Raw genomic sequence first — 15,694 nt, 5'->3', positions numbered from 1 at the left:
ATCACACCCCGGCCCCCGTCCAAAGTTCACACACAAGTCCAAAGTTCAAGTAAACAGTTCAGAACAGGTGAATGAATTGTAGAATGCCGGCTTACCCAAAAAAAGTTGAAATCTTAAATGTTAAATGTTTCACAGTCATTCTGTGCCATTGTAAAAAAGGACTTCACAAGCTCACCCGAGTCTGCTAGGTGTAACAGAATGCAAGATTCATGTTCCTAGAGAGAATCGCTGACCTCAACCTATATAGACAGGTCTTTTGGAACTGCAAAATCAGATGCTGATCAGCGTAGTTGGGTCTTTTCTGTCTTTTTTTTTTTCTCAATGGCTGTTCCTGTTCTCCTTTTGAAAAATGCTGCCATTTATGCCCCACCTTCTAGGGTACTGCTGTCAATAACAGGGATGCATGGGCCTTCCTAATATCCGCACAGGTACACCAGACAGACAGTGGAAAACACATAACATTTTTTATGTGGCAGTGCTACAGGGTTTGTGACATTGTGATCATTAATTATCTTCAGACAGAGACATTATGTGAGTGACAAGAGTTTAGCCTAAGTATTGTTATTCTGTGTGTTATAGCATTTGCTTTAGTTTTCTTTTATTTTATATATATATATATCTTCCATATATATATATATGTATATATACAGTATGTGTATATATATGTATGTATATCCATCCATCCATCCATTTTCCAACCCGCTGAATCCGAACACAGGGTCACGGGGGTCTGCTGGAGCCAATCCCAGCCAACACAGGGCACAAGGCAGGAATCAATCCCGGGCAGGGTGCCAACCCACCGCAGTATGTGTATATATATATATATATATATATAATATGTGTGTGTGTGTGTGTGTGTGTGGATATATATATATATGTGTGTGGATATATATATATATATATATATATAAACATATATATGTGTGGTGTCAGAAGAACGACCAAAAGACATCGAGAAGGTTTGGGGCAGCCACCCATTTAATCGTTTATGGCTGCAAAAGCTATTAAATAACAGAGACATGTTCATTCAATCGAGTCCAAAACAGAACTGACTTCCAGGTAGCAAGATGGCAGCTTTAAAGGCCAGTAGCGGAAGTGATGTCATCCCGACCGGAACCAGAAGTGACGTCAGTGGCTGCCCCAGAGCCGGGTGGGATTTCCCTAGAATGGTCTGTAAAAGATCGAGAGGGAAAATTAGTGCACTCCGCCCCCCCCTGGTCTGGCATGGAACTACCTGTATTTAAGCCCTTTAGCTGTCTCCTAAACACACATGTGTGACAGGGCCCCCCCCTTAGCCCAGACCCGTCGGGTCGGGCGTCCTGCACCGAGAGGTCGTGAACACGGGAGAGAGCGTCGGCATTGGCGTGTAGAGAACCCTTCCGATGAATGAGCGAAAACTTGTAATGTTGCAAATCGAGGAACCACCTTGTGACTCGCGGGTTAGACTCTTTGTGTAGGGCCATCCACTGTAAAGGGGCATGGTCCGTGACTAGAGTAAACTCCCGACCCAAGAGGTAGTATCTCAACTGTGTGATCGCCCACTTAATCGCCAGAGCCTCCCTCTCCACTGCCGCGTATCTGGTCTCCCGATCCAACAGTTTCCGGCTCAGAAACATGATGGGGTGTTCAGCACCATCGACACTTTGGCTCAGCACTGCCCCTAGGCCTGTGTCCGAAGCGTCCGTCTGGAGAATAAAAGGCCGTGAAAAATCAGGCGCCTTTAAAACGGGTGCCGACGTCAGGGCCCTTTTTAAGTCACTGAAGGCTGCCTCAGTCATATCAGTCCATACCACAGTGTTAGGAGCCCTCTTCTTTGTCAAATTGGTCAAGGGCACGGCTCTCTCTGAAAAACGTGGTACAAACCGGCGGTAATACCCCGCTAATCCGAGAAATGCCTGGACTTGCCACTTGGTTCGCGAACGGGGCCATGTCAAAATGGCTTGTATTTTAGAGCACTGTGGCTTCACCGTACCACGACCCACCAGGTAGCCCAAATACTTGGCTTCCTCCAATCCAAAGAAACATTTCTTTGGGTTGATACGAAGACCGGCTTCTCCCAATGTCCGTAACACGGCTCCAACATGCTGTAGGTGTTCCTTCCAGGTGCTGGAATAGATGACGACGTCATCCAGGTAGGCAGCACTATACGTGTTATGGGGGCGGAGCACTTTGTCCACCAGACGCTGGAAAGTTGCAGGAGCCCCATGTAACCCGAGTGGAAGGACACGATACTGCCAGTGCCCACTAGGGGTGCTAAACGCGGTTTTACCCTTTGCGGAGTCCGTTAAAGGAACCTGCCAGTACCCTTTGGTCATGTCAAGTGTGGTCAAGTATTCTGCCTGTCCAAGCCTCTCAAGGAGGTCGTCCACTCGAGGCATGGGATAAGCATCAAATAGTGAGACCTGATTAAGTCGACGGAAGTCATTGCAAAACCTCCAACTTCCGTCGGGCTTAGGAACCAAGACAATTGGGCTGGACCAGGGACTATGACTCTCCTCTATGACTCCTAGATCCAGCATGCGCTTGATTTCCAGTTCCACTTCTGCTTTCTTTGCCTCGGGAAGACGGTACGGGCGTTCTCGGACTATGACCCCGGGTTCAGTCACTATGTCATGGGCAACCAGAGAAGTCCTTCCGGGGATTTCGTCAACCACCTCTGGGACGGACGAGATAACTATCTCTAGCTCCCGCCTCTGTCGGTTATTTAAATTAGACCCGAAGTTAAGGGTATTACTTTGAGCAAAAAGGGAGCGGTGCTGGCCGGAGGTGGGATCAGGGTCCCGTTCCTTCCACGGTTTCAGCAGGTTCACGTGATATATCCGCTCTCTCGGTCGACGATTGGGTTGTTTCACCAAATAGTCGACGAGCCCCTTTCGCTCTTTAACTTCGTATGGCCCTTGCCAGTGGGCAAGTAGCTTAGAGTGGGAGGTGGGAACCAATACCATGACTCGATCCCCCGGCTGGAACTCCCAGAGTGTCGTGCCACGGTCGTAGTAGTGGGCCTGTGCTGATTGCGCCTCTTGCATGTGACTTTTTAATATGGGTCGAATCTTTGCAAATCTATCGCGTAACTGCGCGATATATTCCAAAATATTAGTTGTGGGAAGGGCCTCTCCTTCCCAACCTTCCTTTAGAATGTCCAATATGCCCCAGGGTTGTCACCCATATAACAATTCAAAGGGTGAGAACCCCATTGAGGCTTGCGGGACTTCCCGGTAGGCAAAGAGTACGAGGGGGAGGAGCTGATCCCAATTCCTCCCATCCCATCCACCTTGCAAAGCATCTGTTTGAGAGTCTGATTAAATCTCTCTACTAAACCATCGGTTTGAGGATGATACACCGCGGTTCTCAAGTGCTTTATTTTGAGTAACTTGGCCGTTTCCTTGAACGTCTCCGAGGTAAACGGCGTCCCTTGGTCCGTAAGGACTTCTTTAGGGATTCCAACTCGCGCAAAGACCTCCATTAATGCCCGTGCGATTGCTTTAGAATTAGCTGAGCACAATGGGACAGCTTCTGGATATCGGGTTGCATAATCCACGAGGACTAATATATATTTATGTCCTCGGGCCGAGGGTTCCAGGGGTCCCACTATGTCGACCCCTATCCTTTCAAAAGGGACATCAATTAAGAGGAGGGGAACGAGAGGAGCACGGTCCCTCCTAGGAATTTGCCGCAGCTGACATTCCGGGCACGAAACACAGAAGCGGCGAACCTCCTCGTTAATTCCCGGCCAATAAAAGCGGAGCTTAATACGCTCTAAAGTTTTTTCGGTGCCCAAGTGGCCTCCTAGGAGATGGGCGTGCGCTAACTCACAAACTTGCCGCCGGAAAGTTCGTGGAATTAGCAGCAACTTCCGCACTCCCCCCCCGTGTTCACTGACCCGATATAATAAGTCATTTTCTAACACAAAGTGGGGTCCTTGTGGCATGGGCTGATTGGTGCGTTGGCCGTTGGCGAGGACTACTACATTCTTCGCAAACTTAAGGGAATCATCATTCCACTGCTCCCTTCTAAATGATGCCGGTGTTTGTCTGAATTGAAAGCTCAGATCTGAGAGAGGGTCCGGGCTGACCTCAAGGGGCGGAGAGTCATCCCGCTCTGGTGAGGTGCGGACTGATGACGTATTCGCCCGCGACGGGCCGGGAAGCTCTCCGTCCTCCTCGGGGTTTCCCATATCTCTCTCCACCGGCTGCGTACACGGTGTGGAGACAACCTGAGACGGTGTATTCCCATCGGTTACTAGGCCTAATTTTGAATAAGGCGAGATCAGTACTGCACCGCTTTTAATGTCAGACCAGTCCCGCCCGAGAATCACTGCACACGGGGGTTTTGGATGTACAGCCACAACGAGTTTTCGTAGTATCCCTCCGTGGCAGATGAAACACCGGGCGGAGTCATAGGCGCGGACATCTCCGTGTACACAGGTAATTCTGGTCTTTGTTTTTAACCACTGTCGCGGTAGTACATATCGGCAATCAACAACAGAAATGTTGCTGCCGGAATCAAATAAGGCTTCTACCTTGTGGCCATTTACTATGACCTCACCTTTATGAGCCAAAGCCAGGGGGTTTGAAAGCGCACACAACCCATCCCTCTCTCTCCACTTACATTCCGCCTCGCCTCCGAGCGAGGACCGCGCCCGCGGGATCGGGGACTCCGATGCAAACTCCGGTGTATGTCGAGAGGGCAGTGTAAGAGGGACGTAATCTCTACGGCTTCTACTTAAGGACCGTTCCGCCCTCTCAAATTGCGAGGCTGCCCTCGATGTTTCTATGAGCTCAATGAGCTCGTTTATGTTTGCAAATTCTCCCCAGACCGGCTGGGCGAAATGCTCTGGCAGGCTATTTATGAACAAAAAGCAGGCTACTTTTTTCACTACCTGAAAGGTGGTACATTCAGCAGGCCTTAACCAGCCGGCCACCTCTTCTCATAGAAGGTCTAGCTGTTCTTGGGTAGACCGTTCAGGGTTAAACCTCCAGTTTTTAATTTTCTTCACCTGCTGGTCTGGGGAATGTCCACCTTCCTCTGGGACCTTAGCCCCGGTGGAACGGACAACTCTCTCCTCTGAGAGAGCATAATAAGTTCCCATCGTATCCCCCATAGAGACCAGCCCACGTCTGTGTGTCCCAACGACACTCTCCCTATTCAATTGAGGTGACCCAGAAATAGACAAAGGGAGCGGAGTCTGCACCGATTCTTTCCGAAACCCGAGACGCACTCCCCACCCGAAAGCTCGGCCCAGGTACTCTCCCACCTGGACATGATTCAGGTCCGGTCCCGTTCTCTTCAGGGATTCCTCCCTCCTGCCGACTACGCCACTGTCAGAAGAACGACCAAAAGACATCGAGAAGGTTTGGGGCAGCCACCCATTTAATCGTTTATGGCTGCAAAAGCTATTAAATAACAGAGACATGTTCATTCAATCGAGTCCAAAACAGAACTGACTTCCAGGTAGCAAGATGGCAGCTTTAAAGGCCAGTAGCGGAAGTGATGTCATCCCGACCGGAACCAGAAGTGACGTCAGTGGCTGCCCCAGAGCCGGGTGGGATTTCCCTAGAATGGTCTGTAAAAGATCGAGAGGGAAAATTAGTGCACTCCGCCCCCCCCTGGTCTGGCATGGAACTACCTGTATTTAAGCCCTTTAGCTGTCTCCTAAACACACGTGTGTGACAGTGGATATATATATATATGTGTGTATGGATATATATATATGTGTATATGTATATATATGTGTGTATATATATATATATATATATATATATATATATATATATATATATATATATATATATATATATGTGTGTATATGTATATGTGTATGTGCATATGTATATGTATATATATATATGTATATGTATATATATATATGTGTATATATATGTGTATATATATATGTGTATATATATATGTGTATATATATGTGTATGTATATATATATATGTATATGTATATGTGTATATATTTATATACAGTATATATTGCATTTGCCATCCCAATAAATGGTGCATCACAAACATTTGTAGCAATGCATCTTATTGCTACAAATACAGTATGTGTGATGTGCCATATGTTGGAATGACAAAAGCAATGCATTTTATTACTAGATGCTTTACAAAAAACATTCCAGTAGATGGTGCACTGTAAACGGTAACACAAAGGTCTACGTTGATTACTTAGATTTCAACCCATTTTAGATAGGCAGCATAGCTAGTCTACAGTGTATAACATCCACCTGTTTTCAAATCTGTTTCACCACATTAAGAGTAACATAAACCAGTCCTGATAAAACATAAATTAAAGTAAAAACAAAGTTTCTAAAACAGGACAATTAGAACCACATTAATTTCCTCACTGCCTCCCTTATGGATAGTGCTTTTTATTTTCTGCAACAAGGGTGTCAGACATATCCTGGGGCAGGGGTGCAGTGGTTGCAGATTTTTGTTTCAAACACTTTCTTAATTATTAACCAGTTATTGCTAATAATTTAACATATTTATTTTAGCTTAATCATAATTTACTTGATTCATTGATTTTTTTTTCTGAACTGACAGCCAAACAACAAAGAGATGCAAAGCAACCCAACAGATGACCATCTCACTTTGGGGTCTCAAACAGTCCTGGAGAGCCACATTGTTCACTATACTGTAACCAGTCTTCTGTTTAGCTTTTATTTAATTCAATGGCTGTTTATTGTTCTCATTCTGACCAACAAGTAATTTCCAAAGCAGATTTTTTGTAAGAGTACAATCCAGCTGAGGACAGCTGATCAATATTTCTTGGAACTTTTTTACTGTTCTAATATTTTATTGAGACAGATAAAGTATGAATGAAGCAGATTCAAGTTCTTAGTTAGCCAGGTCATTTGATGAATATTGTATGGCTGCCGGTTAGAAAAATGAAATAAAATTAAACAAGTGTGACTTAGTTAAACTCAAGGCAACATAGTATGTTCCATTAACTGTAGGAATTAGTTACTAATGATGAAAGCGGCCAGAACAGAAACTTGCAGCCACTGTGGTCATTCATATTATGACTGCTATTCAGTAGCGTTCTTTCTTCCAAAAAAGGTCCTTATGTTTCCTGCTTTATTTGATTCTGATTGGCAGAATTTAATGGATTTCTTTATGTATAAGATTAACATGCATAATCTAATGGATTCGTTTGTAAAAAAGATTAATGCTTTACAACTTGCAACTAGTAGTTAAAAATTACAGTCTAATGATTTCAATTGTCCTTTGCTTCCATCTTTCTCAGATTTCACTACTGTTTGCTCTAACCATCTAGTTAAGGTTTTTAGCACACTAAAAACTACTTACTGCTTGTTCGACCCCATTCACACACCGTTTCATATGTCTAACTCACTGTCTCTTACCTCTATTATTCTTCACTTGGTCGATTTGCACATTACTTTTTGCTTAGTCCCTGATAGTTTCATAGAAAACTAATTTGGATATTTCTGATTTTGACAAATATCATCCCATCTCTCATCTTTCTTTCCTTTGTAAAGTTTTGGGAAAATTATTGCAAACATACTACAGTATCAATTTGTCAACGTTTTTTTAAGAAACTTCAGTCTGGTGTATTGAAAATAACTTAGCACCGAAAGCGTTTTGGTTGAGTTACTGAATGATCTGCTGTTGAACTGTGAAAGCAACTTTTGTTCTGCTCTGTGTTTGCTAAATCTTTGAGCTGCATTTAACACAGTTAATCATCAGATTGTTTCTACATTGCTTGGTATCATATTTTGGAATATCCGGCACTGTCTTTAAATAGTTTACCTCTTATTTGTCAAACTGTGCTCATTTATATTGCTATGAATAATTTTAAATCTGCAGCTATACCATTTTGCTGCAGTGCACCTTATAGCTCTCTTTTAGGTAGGTTTACGATGTAGGTTTACAATTCCATATTTATACAGATGATGTTAATGTTTCTGGTGATCAATAAGGACGCTTTTGTGGATTTTGCTATACTTTCAGATTGCTTTAACAAAATTTGCTCTTGGATGAGCAATAGGATTGAGTGCAAGTCAGAAAGGATTACTGAATGGATTGCCAGTCCTTCACATAATGCACACACACCCACACGCACCCCACAATCATCTATCTACATGGGGAACTTTTAAGAATCGCTATTTTACCCAATAAAGGCACCACTTATATTGACTAAGACTATTGACAAATCTTACTCTCCAACTAGCCTCTGGTCCTAGTACCAATATGAAGGAGCAATGTTCCCTACAATAAGTGGGTAGTGTAGTTGGTCGCATACCTCATTAAGACATACAATAACTACTGCATCTGAAGATATGGTCATTTACTTCTTGTGACTGTTATGTATATCAAATAGTTAGGAAGTGCATCTTCTATAAGATTCAGTAGATACCCCATTTTTATCTGCCAATAAAAGGACAAACAATGTAGTTGCATTTTGGAAGGAAGAAAACCAATTGTTGAATGAAATGGACAGTAAACAGCTATATTTACATTACTAGAACAGCAAGGATACAGTGAGTTTGGCTGTTTTGCTCCTTGACTGTTAACTGTAATGAAAACAAAGCACTGCTGTTTAAATTTAAATAAGCATTTTTCTTACTGTTTAATATGAATTCAACTTAATATGAGTTCATATCCTACATGCAGGTTGGACTATTGGTTCAGTGCTAAAATCTTAGTTCAAAAATCATCAGAAACAGAGTGTAACTACAGCCCATAATCCCTACAACATCACTTGTGACACTCTCACTTAAGAGCACCATTGTTGATGTGCCCATTCCAAGGGGCTAGACACAGCTCTCAATTATAATAAAAAAAAATCTTAGAACAAGACATGACTTTTGAGAGACTTTGTGGAATGAAGTCTTGCGAGATGGAGACTTTTAACATGAGATTCTTTCCAGGCACGCCATACTTACAACCTTTGGAAGCAAGTCCCGTGAGACAGTGACTTTTGCCATCAGATTTTTTCAAATCTACTTACAGCCATTTTCAAACAAGACCACAGTCATCTAACCTTTCAATTGGGTGAATGCTTTTGTCAGACACACTTCCTGTGCTCTCAGCTCTTAGTCATGTAAATTGTATATCCGGTTAACTAAACCCTGAGGTGGGCGAGCAAAGCGAACAGGGGGCGGAGACCCCAGTGTACAAATAAAATTAATTATTTACACTCCTACAGATGCCATATACAAATGACACTAACTTAAACTCACAAAGAAAATTTAAAACAGACAAAAATCCCATTAAAAAATTAAAGCCGATTGACTTGTAAAACAGATGGAAGTAGCTGATGGTATGATTTTGGCTCCTAGGAGGCCAGTCTCTGTAGCTATCAAAGGAATTTGTTATATAGTTATGCAATTTCTTCCTGCTTTCATTTTGCTACATTAATTAGGGATGATCACCAGAATGTTTTATTGACTTGAGATTCCTTCTATCATTCCTTTTCTTTTCCTATATTTTTTCTATTTAAATTTTCATTTGTTAGGTCATAGTTGTATTTGGCTATTGCCTCAGTTACTGTGAATTTAGAAAGTACTCAGACCCCTTCACTTTCTGTACACTTTATTGTGATGTAGATTCACTTTTAAATGGATACATTTACCATTTTTGCTCATCGGTCTACACACAATAACCCATAATGACAACGTAAAAACATGATTTCAGAAAAAGTGCAAATTTTAAATTTGCATATTTATTAAAAACTGAAATATCCCATTCTTAGGAAAGTATTCAGAACCTTAATTCAGTACTTTGTAGAAGACCCTTTGGAAGCAATTTTAGCTTTAAGTGTTCTTGTGTAGGTCTCTACAAGCATTTCATATTAAGAAAGTTACATAGTATATAATCAGGCAGATCAAACTTGCAAAGGTTATACAACAGCTTACTTCAAAATCAGTCTAGAGAGAACAGCACAGAAAAAAAACTTAATTAAATAAGAATTTGACCCCAACTCTAGAGAAAGAGAAAAAGAGAGGATAGCCAAAACAGAAAAAACACCATCCTTTTCTCCTTATATGAATGTTTATTCTAAAATTTTATAATTAAAACTTACCATGTTTTTAAAAAGGTTTGGACAGATCTTCTAAGTGAGAATCTGAGATTGTTTCTAATTATAAATAATACAGAACATCAGTTACCCACTGAGTTATAAAAGGTGGGTTGGGATTGTTCCAGCAAGTCTGTGTTATTAGTGTGGTATACACTATTACAATCAATTTGTCCTTATCCACTTTAAGCCCATCTAAGGAATGCACCATATGCAGCTTTTGGATGATTAGGAGTGATTATGATACTAAGACTGTCTTTTAAATACTTAAAGATTTTTGCTCAAAATGACAATTTAAACATACAGCTTAGTAATGCTGGTGCTTTTTGCAGCTTGTGGGCTCCAATCAAGTTCAAGGGCATTTTCAAGCAAAATTAAAGCCAACAGGATGCACCTGACCACAATTTAGAGTGCCAGAACAAAGGGTGTAAATACTTGTACAAATGAGACATATTGTTTTTTATTTTTTTTTTTTTATTAAATTTGAAGGCCTTTCTGAAAACATGTTTTCACTTTCTCATTATGGTTACTGAGTGTAGATTGATGGGCAAAAATGACATTTATTCATTTAATATTAAATCTACCGCTCAACAATGCGTGCTGAAAGTCAAGAAGTGAAGGGGTCAGAATACTTTCTTTAGCCACTGCATATGGGATTATATATAGGGTTCTTAATAATGGTGCTAATGCTTGCGCCTTTTGTTGAAATACAAGATGTGCTGTATATTATTAGTAAGTGCATTACAAAATACTGTACATTCCATTAGATGGCAAATATCAAATATTAATACTCATTACTCCCAACAGAGGGTAACTGCCAGCCAGCCAGTAATTGGTTTACATATATAGAAACAGAAATAGTGTGGCTTCTGAATTAGGGCTTCAGCTTTTTCAAATCACCTCATATATTTTTGGTAGTCCATCAGACAAAAATATTTTCACAATATACAGTATCTGCCTTCAGTTATTTGTAATTAGTGATTTTCTTCTCGCCATGAAAAGAAAAAAACCTGAGTGAACCTCACACATTCATGCATATGTACATTTTCATACCCATTTAACCCTTTACATGTATGCCATTGTTTTGGACCCATGGGTGGAGACAAGTAATAATGCAAAACTGATTGAAAAAAATCATTCATTTACTCACTGCTATTTTACATTTGAATGTTTTGCTGTTAGAATGCTGTATTACATATCCTAATTCCACAATGAAATTATTTTCTTTCTTCCCTCAAAGATGGCCAAATTCCAGCATTACATCAAAACCTGCCCCTTCAGCCGTCTTGAATGTCCTGATTCAATTGCATGCAATTTAGTAGACAATAATCTACTAAATGAGAAGGGTGTTTCAGCTTTTAAATTACACCACTTTCCACTTTCTATGTTTACCACTTTATACACTTCAACATTTTTTTCTTTGTAAAGATGTTTTTGAATCTTGCGACTATTGGTGTTGTAATTTGGATGTACAGTATAGTTTCTACAAACTATATATATTTTGACAAAATAACATCTCCCCTTCAAAATAATACATAGACCAGAAGTTTTCAATTATGGGAATAATAGATACTTATATCTATATTAGGGCTATAGATACTTATTTGAAAACAGTAGAAGCTGAGAAAAAGGATCCTGTTTTTTGTACTACTTGAAAACTGGGTATTTCATAACAACTTTTTCTGGGAATTCCAGACACATTCACTGACACTTTTCTAGTGTTGGAAAACTTATTCCTATGGAAATAAGAATAACATTTAGCATGCATTTTATGGTAAAACATTACTAAGTGTTGCAACTAATTCTTCTGTAATACATGTGTACAACTAACTAATTCTCCAGATGTAAAAAGTATGAAAGAGAAATATCTGTCCTTTATATTGAGAGGTAATACATGAATGTCAAGGAAACGATGATCAAAATATAGCTAGTTGGCTCCATTTTTGTCAATTTTCTGACACTTTAATTTTTGTTCAAAGGGCTAATGGTTGCAGGAGCCAAAGCCCATCCTAATAGTATTGGACATATGGCTAGTTCATTACAGATCAAGACAAAATTTCACCAATTTAGGATTTAGAAAGTTCCACACGACCAAAACTGCTATTATAAACTGAGGGTCAGCGAGTGAAAAAATGTGTGGTTCCATCTAAAGAAGTATACAGAAGATAATTAAGAACACATAAAAGGAAAAAATACTACAACTTGAGGGGTGATATATTGTGACGTGTGAGTCCCTGTCTTGCATCACAAAACACGAGGCTGTGTCTCAGTACTTTAGCAAAACCAGCTTTATTCAGCTTGAAACAGGAACAGCGCGGTTATTTGCAGAGGGTGCAGACCTATAAATACCTGGGAGTGCAGATGGATGATAAATTGGACTGAACTGCCAATACTGATGCTCTGTGCAAGAGAGGACAAAGCCGACTATACTTCCTTAGAAGGATGGTGTCTTTCAACATCTGCAATAAGATGCTGCAGATGTTCTATCGGACGGTTGTGGTGAGTGCCCTCTTCTACGCGGTGGTGTGCTGGGGAGGCAGCATAATGAAGAGTGAGGAAGGCAGGCTCTATTGTAGGCACGGAGCTGGACAGTTTGACATCTGTGGCAGAGCGACGGGCGCTGAGCAGGCTCCTGTCAATCATGGAGAATCCACTGCATCCACTGAACAGTATCATCTCCAGACAGAGGAGCAGCTTCAGCGACAGACTGCTGTCACTGTCCTGCTCCACTGACAGACTGAGGAGATCGTTCCTCCCCTACACTATGCGACTCTTCAATTCCACCCGGGGGGGGGGGGGGGCAAACGTTAACATTATACAAAGTTACTGTCTGTTATACCTGCATTTTTATCAGTCTTTAATTTAATATTATTTTTTTTATCAGTATGCTGCTGCTGGAGTATGTGAATTTCCCCTTGGGATTAATAAAGTTTCTATCTATCTATCTATCTATCTATCTATCTATCTATCTATCTATCTATCTATCTATCTATCTATCTATCTATCTATCTATCTATCTATCTATCTATCTATCTATCTATCTATCTATCTATCTATCTATCTATCTAAGCGGGATTTACCATTCTCCTATACATATCAGGCAGGGTCGTGGCCAAGTAATCTTGTTCCCTGCATTTATAATGTTCCTTGCATCACCTATCGGTGACAGGTGCTTATAGCTTGACTGCGGTCGGCTCGGATTTGCTTTTGCTGCGAGCCACTACAGCGCTGGAAGACTGTGGTTGCCCCGGCAACTGAAAGGCTGTCTTCCACAGATGTGGTGATCGTAGTTTGGGACGCACTTTGGCTTGTCATCTTGTTGGAGGGAATCCCAAAAGAGTTTAGAAACCTTACAATATAAGTTTCTTCTATAATGTATGCATTGCACCAAGAGATTGCAACAAAGTACATATGACAAATAATGTCTGCATTGCCTAATATCCTATTTATAACAGAGATCACGTTAGTTTATGTATTTGTTTCAGCCTCAAAAGAAAACTGGAGAAATATTAAGTGCCATTTTGTAAATGCGAGTAACATTCAGCACTGATCAAGAGGCTGATTATATTTCTCAGATTTTCAGTTCTGTCTGCTAAATAATTTTAGATCGTGAAAAAATTCAAATAGATGAATATCAATTCTTACATAGGTATTCCTAAGTAATTATTGTTTTATTTATAATGCTATTTGTTCACTACTGTATTTCAGTATTTCAAACACAGTATTGGCTAAGTTAGGGACCATTCCCTAAGTTAGGGACCATATCCTAAAATAGGGTGACAGGCCTCTGCAGGTATACTCACTCATACATCCATCTACATATACTGTACTGTATGTAATACACGGATTTATTCACTCACTTGCACACTCATCAACAAAAACTCTATTTCCCACTTAGGTAAAAAGCTGAAATTTTGTCAGTGTTAGATTTAGGACAGTAGGTATATTCTAAGAAAGAGCATTTTGATATACTAATATTTAGGGCTTATCCCCAACCCCGGCAAGAGAAAAACGAAATAACTCAAAATCTTAAAAGTGCTTTGACAAATGTGATTGAAATTTGGTGACATTGTTTGGTGACATGTACAGAAATGTGCTGACAGTACTCCATCATTATACACAGAAGTTCAATATGGTGTCCCGCAGGGCTCAGTACTGGGACCTTTACTGTTTTCACTGTACATGCTTCCACTGGGATCTCTCATTAGGAAACATAATGTTAATTTTCACTCGTATGCAGATGACACCCAGTTATACCTTTCATTTAAATCAAATGAAGTTTCTCCGATGTTGTCTTTAATTAGTTGTGTTAACGAATTAAAGGAGTGGATGAATGAGAAATACTTGTCTTTAAATACAGATAAAACAGAGATGTTAATTGCTGGAGGGAATGATGCTGATCACAACAATATTTTGTCATCCTTTAACTCAGTGGGAATCCCAGTCAATTTTACTGAATCAGCCCGCAATCTAGGAGTTATCTTTGACTCTAGCATGTCATTTAAAGCACATATTACAAAGTTGTCCAAAACATGTTTCTTCCATCTTAAAAATGTTAGGAAATTAAGGTGCTTTTTAAATAAACAGGATTCTGAGAAACTAATTCATGCATTTATCTCTAGTAGGATTGACTACTGCAATGCGGTGTTCACTGGATGTTCAAACTGTTCTTTATACAGCCTCCAGTTAATCCAAAATGCGGCTGCGAGAATTATTACAAGAACAAGAAAATACGAACACATAACTCCAGTTCTTAAATCCTTACACTGGCTCCCGGTTAAGTTTAGGGCTGATTTCAAAATCCTTCTTTTAACATATAAAGCATTAAATGGTCAAGGTCCGGCTTACTTGTCTGAACTTATCATGACTTACAAACCTGAGCGCACATTAAGATCTCAAGATGCCGGTCTGCTTATGATTCCAAGGATTAATAAAATAACAGTGGGAGGTCGAGCTTTTAGTTACAGGGCCCCTAAACTGTGGAATGGTCTGCCTGCTACTATAAGAGATGCCCCTTCGGTCTCAGCTTTTAAATCCCGGCTGAAGACTCACTACTTCAGTTTAGCATATCCTGACTAGAGCTGCTGATTAACTGCGCAGACTGCATCTCTGTTGTTAGTCATTAGCACTTAAACATAAGTAACTTGACAGTTATAATTGTATACTAACCCTCACTTATTCTGTTTTTCTTCTCGGTACTCAAATGTGGCACTTGGTGCCATGGCCCACCTGCCAAGTTGTTTTGCCTGCCTAAGGAAAAGTCATCCCAGATGGAGGATCGCAGGAATCGTGGGAAAGAGGGGTCCTTTCATCGGATTGGCTGGCCCAGCACTATTTTAGCCGTGGAATGGCCAAATGGGGGAGGCAGCTTGAAGGATGAGGTCTCCAGGACTCTACACAAATCCAAATCTTATCATGGGATATATCATCTACTGTTAAATTCTGCTCTGTACTTCTAAAATTTATATTTTTTATTTCTTACTATATTGAGGAATTGTTCTGTTCTGTGAACTGCATTGTATTGTATTGACCCCCTTCTTTTGACACCCACTGCACGCCCAACCTACCTGGAAAGGGGTCTCTCTTTGAACTGCCTTTCCCAAGGTTTCTTCCATTTTTTCCCTACAAGGTTTTTTTTGGGAGTTTT

The 15,694-nt window shown here is 40.6% G+C and overlaps 1 protein-coding gene across 1 annotated transcript in view; it reads right to left on the bottom strand.

The window, feature by feature from the left end:
- The window catches only part of LOC114663868 (CBY1-interacting BAR domain-containing protein 1-like), a 102,140-nt gene that overhangs the window by 60,999 nt on the left and 25,447 nt on the right, over positions 1 to 15,694 (bottom strand). The gene's annotated exons all lie outside the window — the stretch shown is intronic.

This window comes from Erpetoichthys calabaricus, chromosome 13 (assembly GCF_900747795.2).
Source record: "Erpetoichthys calabaricus chromosome 13, fErpCal1.3, whole genome shotgun sequence".
Lineage (NCBI taxonomy): Eukaryota > Metazoa > Chordata > Cladistia > Polypteriformes > Polypteridae > Erpetoichthys > Erpetoichthys calabaricus.
This window is presented reverse-complemented; position numbering and strand designations above follow the sequence as displayed.